Raw genomic sequence first — 18,362 nt, 5'->3', positions numbered from 1 at the left:
GGAAAAAGCACAAAAACGTGAGTAAAGAGAAAAGGAGACACTGTTTTGCAGGTAACAATTTCAACCGAAGAAGTATTTTTTAATCTAATCACTGATCTTTCAGAAGAGATATAATAGATGTTTATCAGACAATATTTGTATTTTTGACCTTTTACTTCATGACTGTGACAACTGCAGAAATAATTCCCAAAATTTCCATTAATAACTTGAGAGTCAATACCAACTAGAGGTAGATAGTTGGCCTCAACTTAAGCCCAAAATTTATGTTGCTAAGTGAGACATTTGTTAAGGGAATTTTGCCCCATTTTATGATCTTTCTTGCCACAGTTGGTAAGGGAATCACTGCAGGTGTTAAATTAGTGACATGGTTGTGAAGTGAATCTGGCTTCCCCATTGACTTTGTTGTCAGAAGGTCGTCACAAAATGGGATCACATAACCCCAGAACAGTGCAACCGTCCTAAATATGAGTCAGCTGCGAAGCATCTAAATTTTGATCACATGACCATGGGGATGCTGCAACGGTTGTAAGTATGAAAAACAGTCATAAGTCACTTTTTTCAATTTCATTGTAACTTTGAAAAGTCAGTAAATTAACTATTGTAAGTTGAGGACTACCTGTATAAACATCTATTGGAACTAGTAGAGTGGGTGCCTCTGACTAACTTCATCCCATAACCATGGTTAGTTTGATCTAGTGGTTAAGGCACCAGGCTAGAAATCATGAGAAAGCAAATTTTAGTTCTACCTTAGGCATGAAAAGTGGCTGGGTGACTTTGAACCAATCACTCTCTCTCAGGCCAACCCACAATACACCCAAAATTTCCCAGCCAGCATTAGGGGAGCTGAAGCCCACTCAACATTGCCATGTTTGAAAAACACTCATCTGCTTAAAGCCTTTCTAGAACTTTCTCCTTCATCTCTGCCTTAGAGTGTTTTGATATAATGTGCAATAGCAATCCACACAAAATCCTCACAAATTTTCTAGCAGGAGTGTCAGCAGGGGAATTTTTAAAAAAGTCAAGACGATGGGCACAACCATGTGATAGCTCCGACTATCAGCTGGGAGCGAACCGGTTCGTTCCGACTTTCAGCTGGCCATGCCCGCCTGCCCCTGTACTATACTCACCTATATTCCCTTTTCTGAAACTCAGATGATTGGCAGGGCAGAGCTGATTGTTGCACCTCAGCTGTTTTGCATTGGGGTTGGAGTAGAACATAAGTATTCAAATGCACTGCGCATGCGCAGAGCACGCGTTTGCCACGGGCATGAGTGAACCAGTTGTTAAACCGGTAGGATCCCACCCCTGGAGTTACGTGAAATGCTGTTTAGAAAGAAACAATAGGGGTGAACAATAAAAGAAATTAAAGGAGTTTTTGAAATAATGAAAATATTTTTTAAAAAACTTTAATAAAGCTATAGATATAAGAATGTTTGAGGTGCAATGAAAGCTTTCATATGAGGTTACTTTATGCAACATAATAGTGAACTCAAAAATAAGAGGCAAATGAAAACACAGGCTATTTTGAATATAAAAAGAAAAGAAGAGGAATTAAAGAAGTTTCCAGAGAAAAGAAATATTTCTGAACAAGTTAAGCTTCTAAAACAATAATTATCTATGTTAACATAAACGTAAATATAAATAAATTATGCAAAACAGAAAGTTTTGCGGATAAGCCATGGAAGTGAATAGCATACAAATTGCAAAAAAGAAAAAGGAAATAATATTGAAATTATAAGAGGGAGATAGTGTAATAACAGATAACATAGCTATAGAATAAGTATTTCATCAATACTATTAAAATGTATATAAAAGACAAGAAAGATGAAAATAGATAAATATTGAAAGAACCAATATTTACCAAAGATTAGTGGCACAATGGCCTAGTTTTGAAGATGCTCATCTCCCACTCAGAAGGCTGAGATTTCAATCCTAGGCAGTGACAGAAATTTGTCTATTGGGGCACAAAATGAAAATATCTACTGTGAACCATGTGTAAGCATCAGGAAGGGCATCCGGCCAGTAAATGCTGAGCTCCATTCCGTCACCCCGACTCTATCCTGATAAAAAGGGTCATAAAAAGAAAACAAATAACAAAGATTAGTGAAAAACAGAAACAGATCATGAATAAGTCCAAAATTAAGGAAATGCTTGAATATAATATATTTAGATTTCCATAAATTTCATTCTTCTCAAACTTTTGGTAATATTATATTGATATATAATGACCATCTCCTTCCTTTCACTGCTCACATTCACAAGCTCCCCTACATTCAAACAATCCCAAGACATCATTTAAATACTAAGGGAAACTACTGGAAGGCATGGGCTGAAAATTTCCATTTCATAGACTACAATTGTGATACTCAAATATAGAAGGGAATGTTTCTTCCACAAAGTGTCAATCAAACATTTCAGCAGCGTGAATACATATTAAACAGTCATAATTTTCCCAAAATATTAATTAGCTGTTACCTCATGGGCAGGAGTTGAGAAATCTCTAAATTGTGATGACTTTCTGCTGAAAAAGACATTAAGTTCGGGAAGACAACTTTGGGACTTTGACAGAGTAATAATTTATATACTTAATGGTAATTCATACTAATTTATGTTATTGATATTAAAATTAAGCATCATTAAGCGATGGTAATGAGAATATAGCCTACAATGCTGTTTCAGATGCGGGGGAAAAGAAATGATTGCAAAATGTTATATTCAGCCCATTCATTCTAAGCCTTAAGCCTCAGAAGCAAATCTTCCAAAAATTGGTTAGATAATGTATAATATCTTAAATCTAGCTCATGGAAAGCAAGGCAGTTGGCTAAATTTCAATGATACATTATTACTTTGTTTTTTCCAGCATAAGGAAGAACTCAATCTGATTTTTACTCCTTGTTTTAGGTTCCATGTTGACCTTGTCAAAAGACAGAACCTCTCCTTTTTGTAGAGTTATAGTGAAATTTCATTTTAAGTTTATAAGATACTATCCGATAACTTGGTGTTGCCTGGGCATTTATTTATAGGGGGAAATGTCCGGACCAAACATAATTTCTAATGTTGGATTTTCCCCCTTACCAAAGGGATCCCCCTTGTGGAGTACTGTGAAGGCGTTACCATGGCAACTCCACAGCAATGTATAGTAGAAGCCATTTTACGGCAGTACAGTAGAAGCTATTTTAAGGCACAACAGGCTGCAACTTAACAGAACAACACCCCGAGGGATGTTAAAGTGTCTTACCCTCACAGTATTTGTCTCCAGAGAGTAAGTCATCTTTGTACCAAGTTTGGTTGAAATTTCTTGAGTCGTTCCAGACTTATGCTGGAACATACATACACACATATACATATACATATACATATACATATACATATACATATACATATACATATACATATACATATACATATACATATACATATACATATACATATACATATACATATACATATACATATACATATACATATACATATACATATACATATACATATACATATACATATACATATACATATACATATACATATACATATACACACACACAGACACAGACACACACAGACACACACAGACACACACACAGACACACAGACATACACACACAGACAGACACACACAGAGACACACACACAGACACACACAGACACAGACACACACACACACACACACACACACACACACACACACACACACACACACACATAAAACAACTGTTCTATAATCCAGTTTGGAACAGGGAAAAGGAACATTTAATTAGTATCCAAAACTGGAGACCTCAAAATTATGGCTTAGGAAAAAAAAGTTCCTTTTTTTCCCCTAAGCCATATTTTTACAATTTCCAGGTTTGGATACTAATTGAATGTGACATTGTGTTATTTGGTACATAACCAAGTTGATTTAGCTTGCAAGATCTAGCAACCCCAATTAGTAAGGAACATTAACGACAATTTTTCCATCTAACCTGTAACATGGACTTTACAAGCCCAACTGTTTCCTTAAGACAAAGATTTATGTGTTATTTAAAATCACAACTGACTCCAGAATGATGAGTCAATATCTAAACAACATTCTTAATACATTCTCCATCCACTTTGCCTTTTACCAATTTCCCTTAAATTATCATATTTTCTCCAGGAAGAACACAGGTAGGCATTCATTGGTGATGTCCATCTATTTGTTATCTTCTGTCATGGCTTTTTCCCAACAAGAAGGATATCTGCCACACGGACTCAAATTAATGTCAGGCATGGAGAAATCAGGAGATTCAGGCAGTTCAAATGAGTATAAAGACTTATTGCAAACTTAAGTTCTCTACAAGAATCTGACCAACTGATAGTCAAGGGAAATGAGTGGGAGATAAGAAAGGCATTCCAGGTGGGCTGGATTTAGATCTCTTGTGGGCATGCAGGGACTCATGATGTCACCCAGAATGACATCAATAAACCAAGATTTTCTTCTTTTCAATAATTGTTACATCAGGAACGTAATGAACAAGATGCCTGCCTGTTTGAATCTTAAAGTCCCATAGGACCTTAACCTGTATGTTGAAGACTACCTGTGCTGTTCTACAAAATCCCAATTCTTTGGAATATTCACAATATTTTGTTGCATTCCTAATATTTTTGATTCTGGCTCTTTTTCTTTAGAGATACATTTCACTGTCTCAGCAGTTATAGCTTTTCTGTTTCTGTGATAACCTCCGTAAACATTAGCCTATAAAAGACTGCTGTTTGTTTGCCTTTGTTTGAATAGGTTTCCATAAAGCCATTGTTTGCTTTTTTGTATTGTAGGGCCTTAATCTTTTGGGCACCAAAAGCCAGTTCCATGGTGAGAGATTTTTCTATGGACCACAGGCGGTGTGGTTTCATGTGCTGCCTGCATCCGGTGGACGGGGCTTCACTTGTTTGCACAGATCGATTTCTGGCATGCCATGGACGAGTGCTGGTCCACAAACTGGAGATTGGGGATCTATTGCAGATCATCCAGAGCACGAGTGTCAAACATGCTGCGTCACATTCAGTGGTGGGTTTCAAAATTTTTTAGAACCTCTTCTGTAGGTGTGGCCTGTTTGTGGGAGTGGCTTGCTGGTCATGTGACTGGGTGGGAGTGGCTTGCAGATCATGTGACCGGGTGGGAGTGGCTTGCCAGCCATGTGACTGGTTGGGCATGGCCAACTTGTAAAATGTGGTGAAACTCACTTAACAATGCTCTTGCTTAGCAACCAAAATGTTGGCTCAGAAACTCTGGCATTTGAAGCACGCAAGTCTTAAAGCTGTCAAGTTACAAGACCTTTGCACCCCCAACCCTTTAGAAACCCCCCCCCCCAGGAGTGCTCAAACTTGACAGCTTTAAGATTTGTGGACTTCAACTCCCAGAATTCCTCCTCTCACTCTTCATCTTGATGATGTGCAGACAGGCGGGGGGAGGGAGCTGGAACTGGTTCTAAACAGCACTGTAGATTTGTGGAACCTCTTCTATAGAAGAGGTTAGAACTGGCAGGAACCCACCCCTGGTCACGTTGATGTCATGTGATGTATCGTGACATTTTTTGCCTTTGCAGAGCTCAGCCCAGATCTAGTCAATGGGGAATCCAGATTCACTTAATAATCGGGTTAGTAATTTAACAACTGTAGTGATTCACTTAGCAAATGTGGCAAGAAAAGTCATAAAATGGGACAAAATTCACTTAATTTTTTTTCACTTAGCAACATAAATTTTGGGCTCAATTGTGGTCGTAACTCAAGGACTACTTGCATTTGAGCATACATACCTATATATCCATACAACAGCATGTTTAACCCTTCTCATACATAAATCTGTTTCTTTGTGCATATGCATCTGAACATCGTTTAACATTTCCATTCCAAATTTCTGTGACTCTGATTACACGATCATACTTAAAGTTGTCCAACTTTATAATTATTGAATTCAAATTGTAATTACATGCTCATAAATACGAAACTCTTGTTCATTCTCACTTCTTCTGAAACATTCTGCTTCGGCTGAGACCAGCCTTTCAAAATATAATATTTCATGAACTATAATGAACTATAATGAAATGACACACCTGCAAGGTGTCAGACATACCCAGGTTTTATGTCATTGATGGTTATCTGGGATGCAATCCAGAAGAGGAGCTGCCCAGGGGGCATGCGCGTGCTGGAAAATGAACTTCCGGTTTCCGGAAACTAGTTTTACGGCTACTGGTGCGCATGCATGTGTGACAATCAGCTGGCAGCACTGCCACACCCACAAAGGCAGCTGATCATCACACGCACATGCATGCCAGAAACCCATAAGAGGAACAGGCGATGCTGCATGTGCTAGGCGACATGGCTCCGTGTGCCACTTTGGGCATGCGTGCCATAAGTTCTCCATCATGGTTCTATGTTAAAATTTCCCATCTTACAATCATTCACATTTAAAGCAATAGATTTTATTTTGCTGTGCAGGGATGTGGATATGAGACCCCCAAGGCTTCATCTCCACTGCCTTAAAAGTTGCTTATGAATTGAACTTCTTAATGTGATTGATACGAAATACAAACAAATGTATTTTTAAAATAATAATTTTAGACAAAGACATAGAAACATAGAAAAACAAACTTACTAAGAGGGTTACATATTTTTGGTTTCTAATCCAAGCAAAGGAGGAATGCTAAAAGCTACATTTGTTTTTGGCAAAATAAATCTAGACTCAATTGGAAAAGTAGATGAAGCCTTTTCTCAAATCATTTCTGTTTGTTTCTGTTTCTGTTTATTAGGATTTATAGGCCGCCCTTTTCCCTGAGGCGACTCAGGGTGGCTTACAATCATTAGGAAGGGGGTGCAATTCAAAAATAAACAGTATGTGAACAAAGTAAAATAATAAAAACACAACTTGCATTCAACACTCAACACTCGGGTGGGGCAAATTAGAAGCTTATCCCCAGGCCTGTTGGGATAGCCAGGTCTTGAGGGCTGTGCGGAAGGCCTGGACGGTGGTGAGGGTGCGTATCTCGACGGGGAGGTCATTCCACAGGGTCGGGGCTGCAACAGAAAAGGCTCTCCTCCGTGTAGTTGCCAGTCGGCATTGACTGGCGGATGGGATTCGGAGGAGGCCCAGTCTGTGCGATCTTATCGGTCGGAGGGAGGTAATCGGCAGAAGGCGGTCTCTCAAGTACTCAGATCCACTACCATGAAGGGCTTTAAAGGTGGTCAACAACACCCTGAAGCGCACCCGGAGATCAACAGGTAGCCAGTGCAGCTCGCGGAGGATGGGTGTTATGTGGGTGAACCGCGGTGCGCCCACTATCGCTCGCGTGGCCGCATTCTGAACTAACTGCAGGCGCCGGATGCACCTCAGGGGCAGCCCCATGTAGAGCACATTGCAGTATTCCAGCCTAGAGATCACAAGGGCTCGAGTGACTGTTGCGAGAGCCTCCCGGTTCAGGTAGGGTCGTAACTGGCGGACCAGGCGAACCTGGGCAAATGCCCCCCTGGTCACAGCCGACAAATGATGGTCGAGAGTCAGCTGTGGGTCCAGGAGGACTCCTAAGTTACGAACCCTATCTGAGGGGTATAAAATTTGACCCCCCAGCCTGATAGATGGAACATTGGCCAAATTGTTGGGAGGGAAACACAACAGCCACTCGGTCTTGTCCGGGTTGAGTACCAGTTTGTTAGCACTCATCCAGTTCTTAACGGCCTCAAGACCCCGGTTCATCACGTCCACCGCTTCATTGAGTTGGCACGGGGCGGACAGATACAATTGCGTATCGTCCGCATATTGATGGTATTTTATCCCGTGCCTCCGAATGATCTCGCCCAGCGGTTTCATGTATATGTTAAATAGTAGGGGCGATATGTGTTCTTTTGGCAGCCCTCAATGCCCTGATGTAATCCTTGGTGCAAGTTGTCAACATTGCTCGGTTCGACTCGGACTTATCGGACCTCCACAAGTGATCTAGGCGTCTCCTCTAGGCGTCTCCTCCTCATTTGAATTTAAAGTCCTAGTACAGTATTGTTGGGTATGTTGTTTCCTTTTGTTCCTCTTACTATTATTCTATTTATCTTACTTCATCGGTGTAGAATTGTCTTTAATTTGAAATGATTAAGTTTGCCACTTTCCAGATGCTGGACAAGCCTTAATACTATTGCATTTACACACTTGTCAAAAGATTTCCTAGCTTTTGTTTTTGACAAGGGCATTGGGGTTCTTTAATTCAGAGCCCTTTGGAGAAACTGTGCTATGTTTTGAAATAAACCAGTGACAGATTAAAATACAATACAAGGTTCTTTGTTAAAACATATCTCCACCTGCTGGACAACAACTAGCAAGACCATTGCATAAAAAGAGACACTGAATTCTCCCTTGAGTAGAAAAGCAGGGCATGCATGAAATGAAAAAATAAACATAGAAAAACAAACTTACTAAGAGGGTTACATATTTTTGGTTTCTAATCCAAGCAAAGGAGGAATGCTAAAAGCTACATTTGTTTTTGGCAAAATAAATCTAGACTCAATTGGAAAAGTAGATGAAGCCAGGACAGAGGGGAAAAAGTAGATGGGACCAAGAAAAAAAATAACTCAACTTTGTCTAAAATTATTATTTTAAAAATACATTTGTTTGTATTTCGTATCAATCACATTAAGAAGTTCAATTCATAAGCAACTTTTAAGGCAGTGGAGATGAAGCCTTGGGGGTCTCATATCCACATCCCTGCACAGCAAAATAAAATCTAAGCAATTTAAGGCATGATCACACAACATATGTTTTTCTTTGAGTTAGTGGATGTTACCTCCTTCTTCTCACTTTGTGGAACTGAAACAATGCTATGACATTTAATTTTTTTAATGAATTAGATTTGTTGTCATTTCCAAGTACTATAGCAATACATTTCAGTCGGGGTGGGCCTGGCAGAGACTACTGCTGGTTCGCTCAGGGATGTGCTGCACTGCGTGCTTATTCGCAATACAACTAAACTTGCTCTGTCCATGCGCAGAACCAAAAAACAAGATGGTGGCGCCTATGGGAGAATCGGTTCAGGGGCATGGCAGGCCTGGGTTGCTGCCGGTTCCAGCGATCCAGGCTGCCAAGCTTCTACCGGTTCGGCCGAACCGGTCCAAACCGGTCCAATCCAAATCTTTTTTTAAATTGTCTTAGACTATTTTTAAAAAGATTCTATCCAAAATACAAAATACCAGCTGCAGTTATTCACTTAAGAACTGTGGCAAGAAAGGTGGTATAGTGACCAAAGTTACAATGGCATTGAAAAAAGTGACTGATTACCATTTTTCACACTTAGCGACCATTTTCACACTTAGAGACCGTTGCAGCATCTTCATGGTCACGTGATCAAAATTTTGATGTTTGGCAACAGTTACAATTTATATTTGTAAATTGTAGTTATGTTGAAATAAAAAAATATATTACAATACTATTTTTGCTTTGTGTGAAAATTTTTGTTGCTCCGTATAAAATTTTTAATCAAGTCCGTTCCCCCCCCCCCCCGGTCAAAGGTGCCCCTCTTTACCAATCTGAAAATCTGGTCACCTTAGTCAGGAAGGGCATTCGGTTAGTAAATGCTCAGTTCCATTTAGTCGCCCCAGCTCCCCCCCCCCCCCGGAAAAAAAGGATTACAGGGTCATAAAAAAAAAGTAGCACTACATTTCACTACTAGCTCTGTTTACTTTAATGCTACAAATAAATTCCTGGAGACTGTAAACAATACAACTCCCAAAAAAAATGGCTGTTATAGCGATATGTCTGTTAAATGCCTCAGAGGAAGATAGATGATGATTAGAGTATATTATTCAACTGTCCCCAATATTTAAGTTGGTCAACAAAAACAGCAAACAACACCTACTGCAGAAAATCTAAGAGGATGTGCAGGTTTTTATTTATTTATTATTCAACTTCTATTTTGCCCATCTTGCTGAGGTGACTGTCTAGGACTCTAGGTGGTTCACAGTCATCTAATTAAAATGTGATATAAAACCTCAAAGCAATAAATAAGGACAATACATTTTAAAATTCAGATACATTTGATTAACAATCATGGAAAGGAATGATGTGCACTTAGGGAGGAGGTAAGGCCTGCCTTAATCCATTAACCACTTCCAAGATGCCACTCTAGGCCAGCTGGCAGAGCGAGGTCTTCAAGCCCTTTCAGAGAGTCAGAAGGGCGGGTGCAGATCTCACCTCAGAGGTCAGGATGTTCCAGAACAGGGGTCTCCAGCCTTGGCAACTTTAAGACTTGTGGACTGCAACTCCTCAGCTTGCTGAGGAATTCTGGGAGTTGCAGTCCACAAGTCTTAAAGTTGCCAAGGTTGGAGACCCCTGTTCTAGAAGATGGGAATTGCAGCAGAAAAGACTCTTCTTGTGGACTCTGCCAGTTGAAATTTCTTGACAAACAAAATTCAAAGCATGCCTCTTCAGCCAGCATGAATGGAGCTGGCATATCCTATCAGGATGAGCTGGTTCCTCAGATAGGCTGGACCCATGTCATTAAGGGCCTTAAAGGTGATAACCAACACCTTGAATTGGATCCCAAAACAACTTGGCAATCCATTTTATTTAAATAACCAGTTCATATTTAAAATAACCTATTATAGAACTAACTGTAAATTGGCTTCCGGGCTGAAGAAGCTCTTGGGTGAGAAGCGAAATGTCTTCAAAGAAAAACCAGAATGTCCAGTTGCCGCTTGAAAAAAGCACCTTTGGGACAACCATGACCTGGATGACTGAGAATCTCCATAAACATCTGTAAATCGGTAGTTCTCAGCCTTTTCTTCACCAAGGACTCTTTTTAAATATCTTTTGTGGCCATGCACCATGGCCACAGACCCCTCCCCCCCAAGACTTAAATCAAGATTTAAATCATAACATTTCTTCAAGCCTTCATGGATCCCCTGTGATATCGACCAGAGGTTGAGAACCACTGCTGTAAATTATTATCATGAATCCATCAATATAGCATCCTCTTAGTTATCCAATGTGTATTTTCTAAGCAATTGAGAGTCTTGACTCTTATGATGCTCTTGAGCCTTCCTTCGCAACAGGAAACAAGAACAAGCATGGACAACAGTTTGAAGGTAAATTTCCTTATCTTTCATCACTTCACATTTCTCATTGATGAAAGTGGCTACGGTACAGTTGCTTCTGTACTGTTGAAGGAATTTCGACTGTGTGTGGATGGATTGTGCAAATATAACAAGGCTCTTGGTGAGTTCAGCAACCACACATTCAGTTGGTCCTTTCCCTCCATTAGATCTGGGAGGAAGCAGCCAATGGGTGGATCCAGGACGCCATTGACTTCTCTTGCAGAGAGAAATTGGTCTGGTACTTCTTCATGTCAAAGATGTGCTTGTTTTAACTGGGGGGAAAATACTAGAGGTATTTTAACTGCTTGGGGTGTTTTTTAAATGACATTTGATTTAACTTTCATTGAGCTTTCCAGTGTGCTTTAATACTCTTCACAGTACTGATTGCAGATGCCTATGGAAATACAGATACACACCCCAGTTTATGTTGTACTAATGACCAAGTTTCTCACTAATGTTATAAATCCTGGCACATCAAATAGCAATTTATCCAGCAGTATATTTAAGAAAATTAAAAGTGGAGCAGCAGAATGGCATTCCCTTACCATTGTCAAGGACACTAACAGCAGGACCCAAGACAGTCATTTGCTCTGTTATTTCAATGCTCATTTTTCCGTTGGCTAGGCTAGAAGTGAAGAGCCAGTCCTGAGGCTAATTGCATACATCACTCCATTTATCCAATGCACATCCAGTCTGCAGGCAACAACAAGCAATTACATTCTACTGATTAATGTGCATTAATGAGTTTATAGGCTCGATGAGCCAAAAGGCACCCTGCTAGGTGAAATAATGAATAGGAGATTGTCAGATTAATTAGCAATCAAGTCTCTAATGTTAGCTTTGGTTTTAGAGCATAGACATAGACGTTTTTAAAAAGTCCCTTTTACTTTATTTATTTTTTTCAAGCAAGGCTGCTGAAGGCACCATCTTTCTGCATTTGTTTTAAATGAAGTGGCAGCAAAAAGTGATGTAGGAAAACTTGCAAGCTAGGATAAAATGCCACTATCTGCCCTTTTCTGTGCCTTAGATCCTGCAGGGATCAATGGCAAACATGAATTAACATGGACGTGATTTTGGCTCGTAGAGGCACTTGAAATTCTAGTTTTCAATCAGCGTTTCAAAGAGGCGTTTGAAGTCTGGCTGCTTTCTCAGTGTCTGTCCCACCTTCATCAAGATGTTTAGCATCAGCTAATTATTTTAACTTATTTTTCCAAGGAGTTGTTTTCTTGGGAAGTAGTTAAACTTCTCTGGCAGGGCAACACTGTGATCTTTCAAAGAGTTCAAAGCCAGTAGATCTAGAAGATCAGTGGGAACAAGAGCCAGGAATTGGGCTGAAAGACTTTTTTGGGGGGTGGGGGGTACAGCAGAGGGTATTCAGCAGGTTCTGACCAGTTCTGGAGAACCGGTAGTGGAAATTTTGAGTAGTTCAGAGAATTGGTAAATACCACCTCTGACTGGCCCTGCCCCCATCTGTGCTCTGCTGATCGGGAGGGAATGGAGATTTTGTAGTAACCTTCCCCTGGAGGGGTGGGAATGGAGATTTTACAACAGGGGTGGGTTCAGGCATGCACTACTGCTGGTTTGGTCATGTGCATGCTGTGCGCACATGTGCAGTGGAATTAAAATAGTTCTGCGTATGCACAGAACTGAAAAACAAGATGGCGCATCTATGGCACCACCCAGAGAACCAGTTCAGGGCATGGCAGGCCTGGGTTGCTGCCAGTTCTAGATACCCAGGCTACCAAACCATTACTAGTTCAGCCAAACCGGTCCGAACCGGTAGGAATCCACCACTGTTTTACAGTATCCTTTCCTATGTCCACTAAACCACGTCCACAGAACCGGTAGTACAAAAAATTGAATCCCACCACCAGTCTGCGAGGTTTTTTTAATCAAACCGAACATTTTGTACACCTATCGCATAGCTTTGCACCATCATTTTGCTCCACCATCCACAACTGTTCACTAAAACATCGGCTCTATGTTGTGTTGACATTAAAACCCCACATTGCTGCGTCCTCTCCACAATCTTGCCAAAGATTTGGGCTGCTTTTGTGGTTTTCTCTGATGGCCTTCTGCCCTGCTTGATAAAGAAGACCAGCCTTAGCAGTGGCACCAAACATCCCATTTTATAACAATGATATGATATTATTATCATATAAATTGTACTGAATTCTTCTGCAAAGCCAGAGAAATGCATGAATTGCATTGCAAATGATTGTCATATTGATCTTCTGCAGTATTAGCAATCTGATGTTAATGAAAATAGTCTAGAGAGGGTCTAACCTCACCTAGGAAAATGCCCTTGGTGCTTTTTTTCTTTTGTGTGACAAAAAAATTACGTACAAATAAAATTTCAAATAACCTTTTTAAGTAGTATTAAGTACCGGGCCTTTGCTAAAACTTGCAATATTACTGCCTATGAAACATTCTGGAATAATGGCTATGAAATACTACTTTATTTCTAGAGACTGAAGTCTATTTCATGTCATAATCTCATATTTTGTCTGTAGATGACATTGCATAACATTGACTGACAATGCAGAAATGAGATCCTTGGACCAAAACTGAACATTACAGTTTGAATTATGCCCTTTTACCTTTCTAGTCATAGATGGATGGAAAATTGATATATTTACACAAGTTTGGGACAAGCATATCTTATATTTCTCATAAATTTGGATGAAAGCTACATATATTCTTTATCCCAGCCTGTCAAGCAAGGCAGCCCTTCAATGGTTTGATGAAGTTGTGAGCAGCCCTCAAAAAGTTATTAAGATTTTCCTTTCCTTTTAAAGTATATAGCAACTATTGTTAGTAAAGTTGTATTTTATACACTCAATTTTTTTTCTAAACGTAAAATGTTTACTGCAAAATTTTATGTTGCATAGATAATTGAGCACATTCTAGGCTATGTGCCTATTATTTTCATTAGGAATTATGGACATCAACCTTCAAAGATCTAACTATGGATTAATGAATTATCTGTGATTGTAAATTGGAAGGGCAAAGAATTCATCATGACTTGGGACCAATATCAAACTCCTTTGGGGCTCTGACTTCCTGCAAAGCAATGTTGAGGAGGGTTTTTGTTTTGTTTTTTTGTGAGGCAATCTTGAGTGAGTTTGTGTGAGTGTGGGTATGGATGTGGGTGTGTCCCCTTTACAATTTGAAGGAACTAGGCCAGTGATGATGAGCCTATGGCATGCGTGCCGGAAATGGCATGCAGAGCCATCTCTCCAGGCATGCCGGCCGTTGCCTGTTGCTCTTCTGGGTTCCGGTGTGCACATGCACACCAGCCAAATGGTTGTCACATACGCATACGAACCTGAAACTGGAAGACCAGTTTCCTGGCATGCGCATGTGCGCCAGGGAGCTGCTCTTCCAGTTTCTGGAGCTCCCCTGCGCATACGCATGCACTCCTGTTTCAGCACTTGGTGCCGAAAAGGGTTGCCAACACTGAACTAGGCTGTCTTTTGGATTTGAAGGAACAAGGCTGGAAAGAGGAATAAAGAAGGAATAGAAGAGGAATAAAGAAGGCTAGAGACTAAAACATATGAAGAACTTTCAGGAGTTGTATAGTGAAAAGAAGGACTAGGGAAGATGTGATAGCAGTGTTCCAATATTTCAGGGGCTGTCACAAAGATGAAGGGGACAAATTATTTACTAAAGTACCAAAAGTAATGGAGGGAAACTAATCAAGGAAGGAAAATCCTAGAACTAAGGAGAAATTTCCTAACAATGAGAACAATCAATCAGTGGAACTGTGGGTGCTTCATCACTGCAGGCTTTAAAAAGAGACTGGATAGCCACCTGTCTGAAATGGTATAGGGCAGGATTGTCAAACTGGATTTCTTCGAGGGCTGGATCAACATTGTAGTTCTCCTCCACGGACGGACGGGGAGGGGGGAGACGGGGCAGAGACCTCCTGCACCACCCTGCCGGCCAAAATGGGATATAGCAGGGGGGGGCACTGTTTTGACTGCCAAAGGCACCACTGGCTGGTCCTTTGCTATTTCCAGACTGATCCCACGTGCCAGATTTAAGCACCCCATGGGCCGGATCTGGCCTGCGGGCCTTGTGTTTTATACCCCTGGTGTAGGGTCTCCTGCTCATGCAGAGAGTTGGACTAGATGACCTCCAAGGTACTTTCCTATTCTGTTTTTCTATGTTCTATGTTCTATGTTCTATGTTCCATGTTCCATGTTCCATGTTCCATGTTCCATGTTCCATGTTCCATGTTCCATGTTCCATGTTCTATGTTGTTTTCATTTTCTTAGGCAGGTATATTTTCTAGAAGCCCTCCTAACCAAAGCAACTAGCACTCCTATTGTGTTTGGAGATCTTTGTTTTATTAAACGTTAAGCGTTAAGATTCTATTCGGATCTTTGCTTCTCTCACATTAAGCAGTGCAGCATAAAAAGGCCAGATGATTCATTTTATACAGATGTGGGCCTACTCTGTTACACCCACTGGAATGGCCCGATGCTACTTGTACAAACCAAAACAAGTATATTTCAAAACAGTTTGTTTATAAGAAGGCTGTTTTTGATTTGAAAAGCGGAAATTAGAGCAAATAGTCCATTTTTAGATGGATGGCATTGCAAAACTGAATAAGCTGATGGTAGGGCAATTATTATTTGCAATAACCAGAAGCTGCCCAGTTTCAACTATGGCATTTCTGAATTTGTGCAGACTCCCAATTCTTTTTCGGCCCTTTTTTATTTGCTTTCTTCCACTGACAACTATTTACATTCATTTATATACACAATTAGCCAAGTTAAGTTTCATTTCTGGATGGGGAATATTTATATAGTACCACTTCTGAGATCTATTTTCCAAAGCCATTTTCAAAACCATTAAAAACAACCATTTGACAGACTAGCTTAAAAAAAAAATCTAGCATCAGAGAAATCACACTGCCATTAGAAAACAAGCTATGTTCCTCTTCAACATCTCTGGGTCAGAATTAAAATGTGTTTTTTTTATTTTTATATTGTTGTTGCTCTTGTTGTTGTAGTTTTTATTAAGACCAACTTGTGCTTACTTTTTCTAAGCTCATCTAAGTGAGCCCCTGAGCCATTTCTAAACTTTATTGGCAAGATCAAACAGGAAAACTAGATTGATTAATGTGATAGAGATAATCAAAAATGCTAATGTGAATTGGATCAACTTGAATGATGTCTAGTTAACTTTGTTCATACTGTTATTGTGAATTGGATTAAAATGGAAAAATGGATAAGAATTGAAGCACTAAAGAGGAGGTGTATAATATAATGAGGATTATATAAACTTGATAAATGTGATAGAGATTATGAACAATATTAGTGTAAACTGGATCAATATAAATGAAACTTAGTTAAATTTGTTTGTATATAATAGAGAAATGTTAAGATAGAACAAGAAAGATATAGATGAAGGTAGAGCTGAAGATGAGGAGTTAGGCATTTTTTGAATATATATGTTTGAACAATATAATAAGGATTACTTATATTTGAGAAATATGATAGAGATTACTAATATTGTTATTGTGAATTGGATTAATATGAATGATACCCAGAACCAACTCTGTTCACACACAATATAAATGTATAACTCTATATCTATATCTATATCTATATCTATATCTATATCTATATCTATATCTATATCTATATCTATATCTATATCTATATCTATATCTATATCTATATCTATATCTATATCTAATCTAATCTAATCTATATCTATATCTATATCTATATCTATATCTATATCTATATCTATATCTATATCTATACATACATACATACATACATACATACATACATACATACACACGTATATATGCTGGTCTTGTTGTATTCAGGTCTTTTCCCGTGTAAGATTGAGATTGTCTTGGCAATGTTTCAGCGAGGTCTCACTCGCCATCTTCAGGCTGGGTTTTGGGCTTAAAGTGTGATTGGAGCTGCCGTCTTTCTATAAATCTTGGTCGGTGGGAGGTATCGTCACGTTTATTCATGTTGTGAATAATGTTTACATGAATAAATGTGACGATACAAAACAACAATGTACACACAGCCAGCACCAATCAGCACCCATCTACCAATCATGATATAACCACACAACCAATCACTCCACTTACTGAAACAAAGCCAGCACTCCATACCCCTCCACCAAGATTTATATAAAGACGGCAGCTCCGATCACACTTTAAGCCCAAAACCCAGCCTGAAGATGGCGACAGATACTGGTAAGACAGGACTCAGCAAGCAAAGCCCATATTAATAAAATTCTAGGCATGCTTACAGAGATGTTAATGGCTCCTGGATTCACTTCCTATGAAGTGTATTTAGACTTGCATTGCACAAAAAACTTTTTAAAACAGTTTTGAAAATAGCTTTCTAAGGACCATCAGCAAAATTACAATTAAAGAAGGCTAAGCTTGATTTCTTTTGGCTAGTAACAATAGCGTTGTCAGGTGTGCTGGCATCTGAAATCTATCAAAAATGGGAAATGTACTATAATTCAGAGGCCATGACAGAGAAGGCTCTGCTATTTATTGCCCTCCATCTCTCCTCAACTAAATCAGGATTAAGTGGGAAAGTAATTACAGAGATTCAGGCATCTATGAATAGATGATACTTCAGATAATCAGTTACATTTTTTGTTTCAGTGATTAAAACAAGATTATTTTTTTTAACTTTGGGTAAGTCATGAGTCTCCTTAAGACTGGACAAAGCATTTTTTTTTATTTTACTAGTCTCACTTTGCTGTTGCTTTGTGAAGAAAATGCAGCTGTACGGTATCTTTCGAAAAATTCATGAAGCTTTTTTTTCTACGTGTGTGAAATGTGTGAAATAATTAGCTTGTACACATGAGGAAAGTGTGAGTCATTTTTTTGCTGAATTGCCGCAACTCATTTTTCTATTTGTTTATTTGTATCTCACCTTTATTATTTTTTATAAAGAACTCGAGGCAGTAAACAGATCCAACACACCTTCCTTCTCCTATTCTCCATTCAACAACAACCCTGTTAGGTGAGTTAGGCTGAGAGACAGTAATTGGCCCAAAGTCACCCAGCTGGCTTTCATGGCTAACGTGAGACCTCAGCTGTTTTCTAGACTAGTGCCCTAACAGTTAGATCAAACCATTAGATCAAACTGATAAAAAGGTGAGATTTTTAGAAATTAGCCACCACCCAATACATGGAAAGCAGAGATAGTCACAGATCTCAGAAACCACATTCTGTTCATCAGAACTGCCATTGTGGTATAAGCTGCAAATTTAAAGCAATG

General features: G+C 39.4%; 1 long non-coding RNA gene across 1 annotated transcript in view; it reads right to left on the bottom strand.

Annotated features, from left to right (window-relative positions):
- Nucleotides 1–1,557: 1,557 nt before the first annotated feature.
- LOC106544531 (uncharacterized) overlaps nt 1,558–18,362 on the bottom strand; it is a 112,135-nt gene continuing 95,330 nt past the window's right edge. The window contains exon 4 of the long non-coding RNA XR_001313227.2: nt 1,558–2,060. This is a non-coding gene — a long non-coding RNA (uncharacterized LOC106544531). The remainder of the gene's footprint in view (nt 2,061–18,362) is intronic.

The sequence above is a fragment of the Thamnophis sirtalis genome, unplaced genomic scaffold (genome assembly GCF_051295495.1).
Source record: "Thamnophis sirtalis isolate CommonGarterSnake01/CBP01778 unplaced genomic scaffold, rThaSir2_p1.2 scaffold_5, whole genome shotgun sequence".
NCBI classification, from domain to species: Eukaryota; Metazoa; Chordata; class Lepidosauria; order Squamata; family Natricidae; genus Thamnophis; species Thamnophis sirtalis.
The sequence above is the reverse complement of the archived record's forward strand: the minus strand, read 5'-3'. Positions and strand labels throughout refer to the sequence as shown.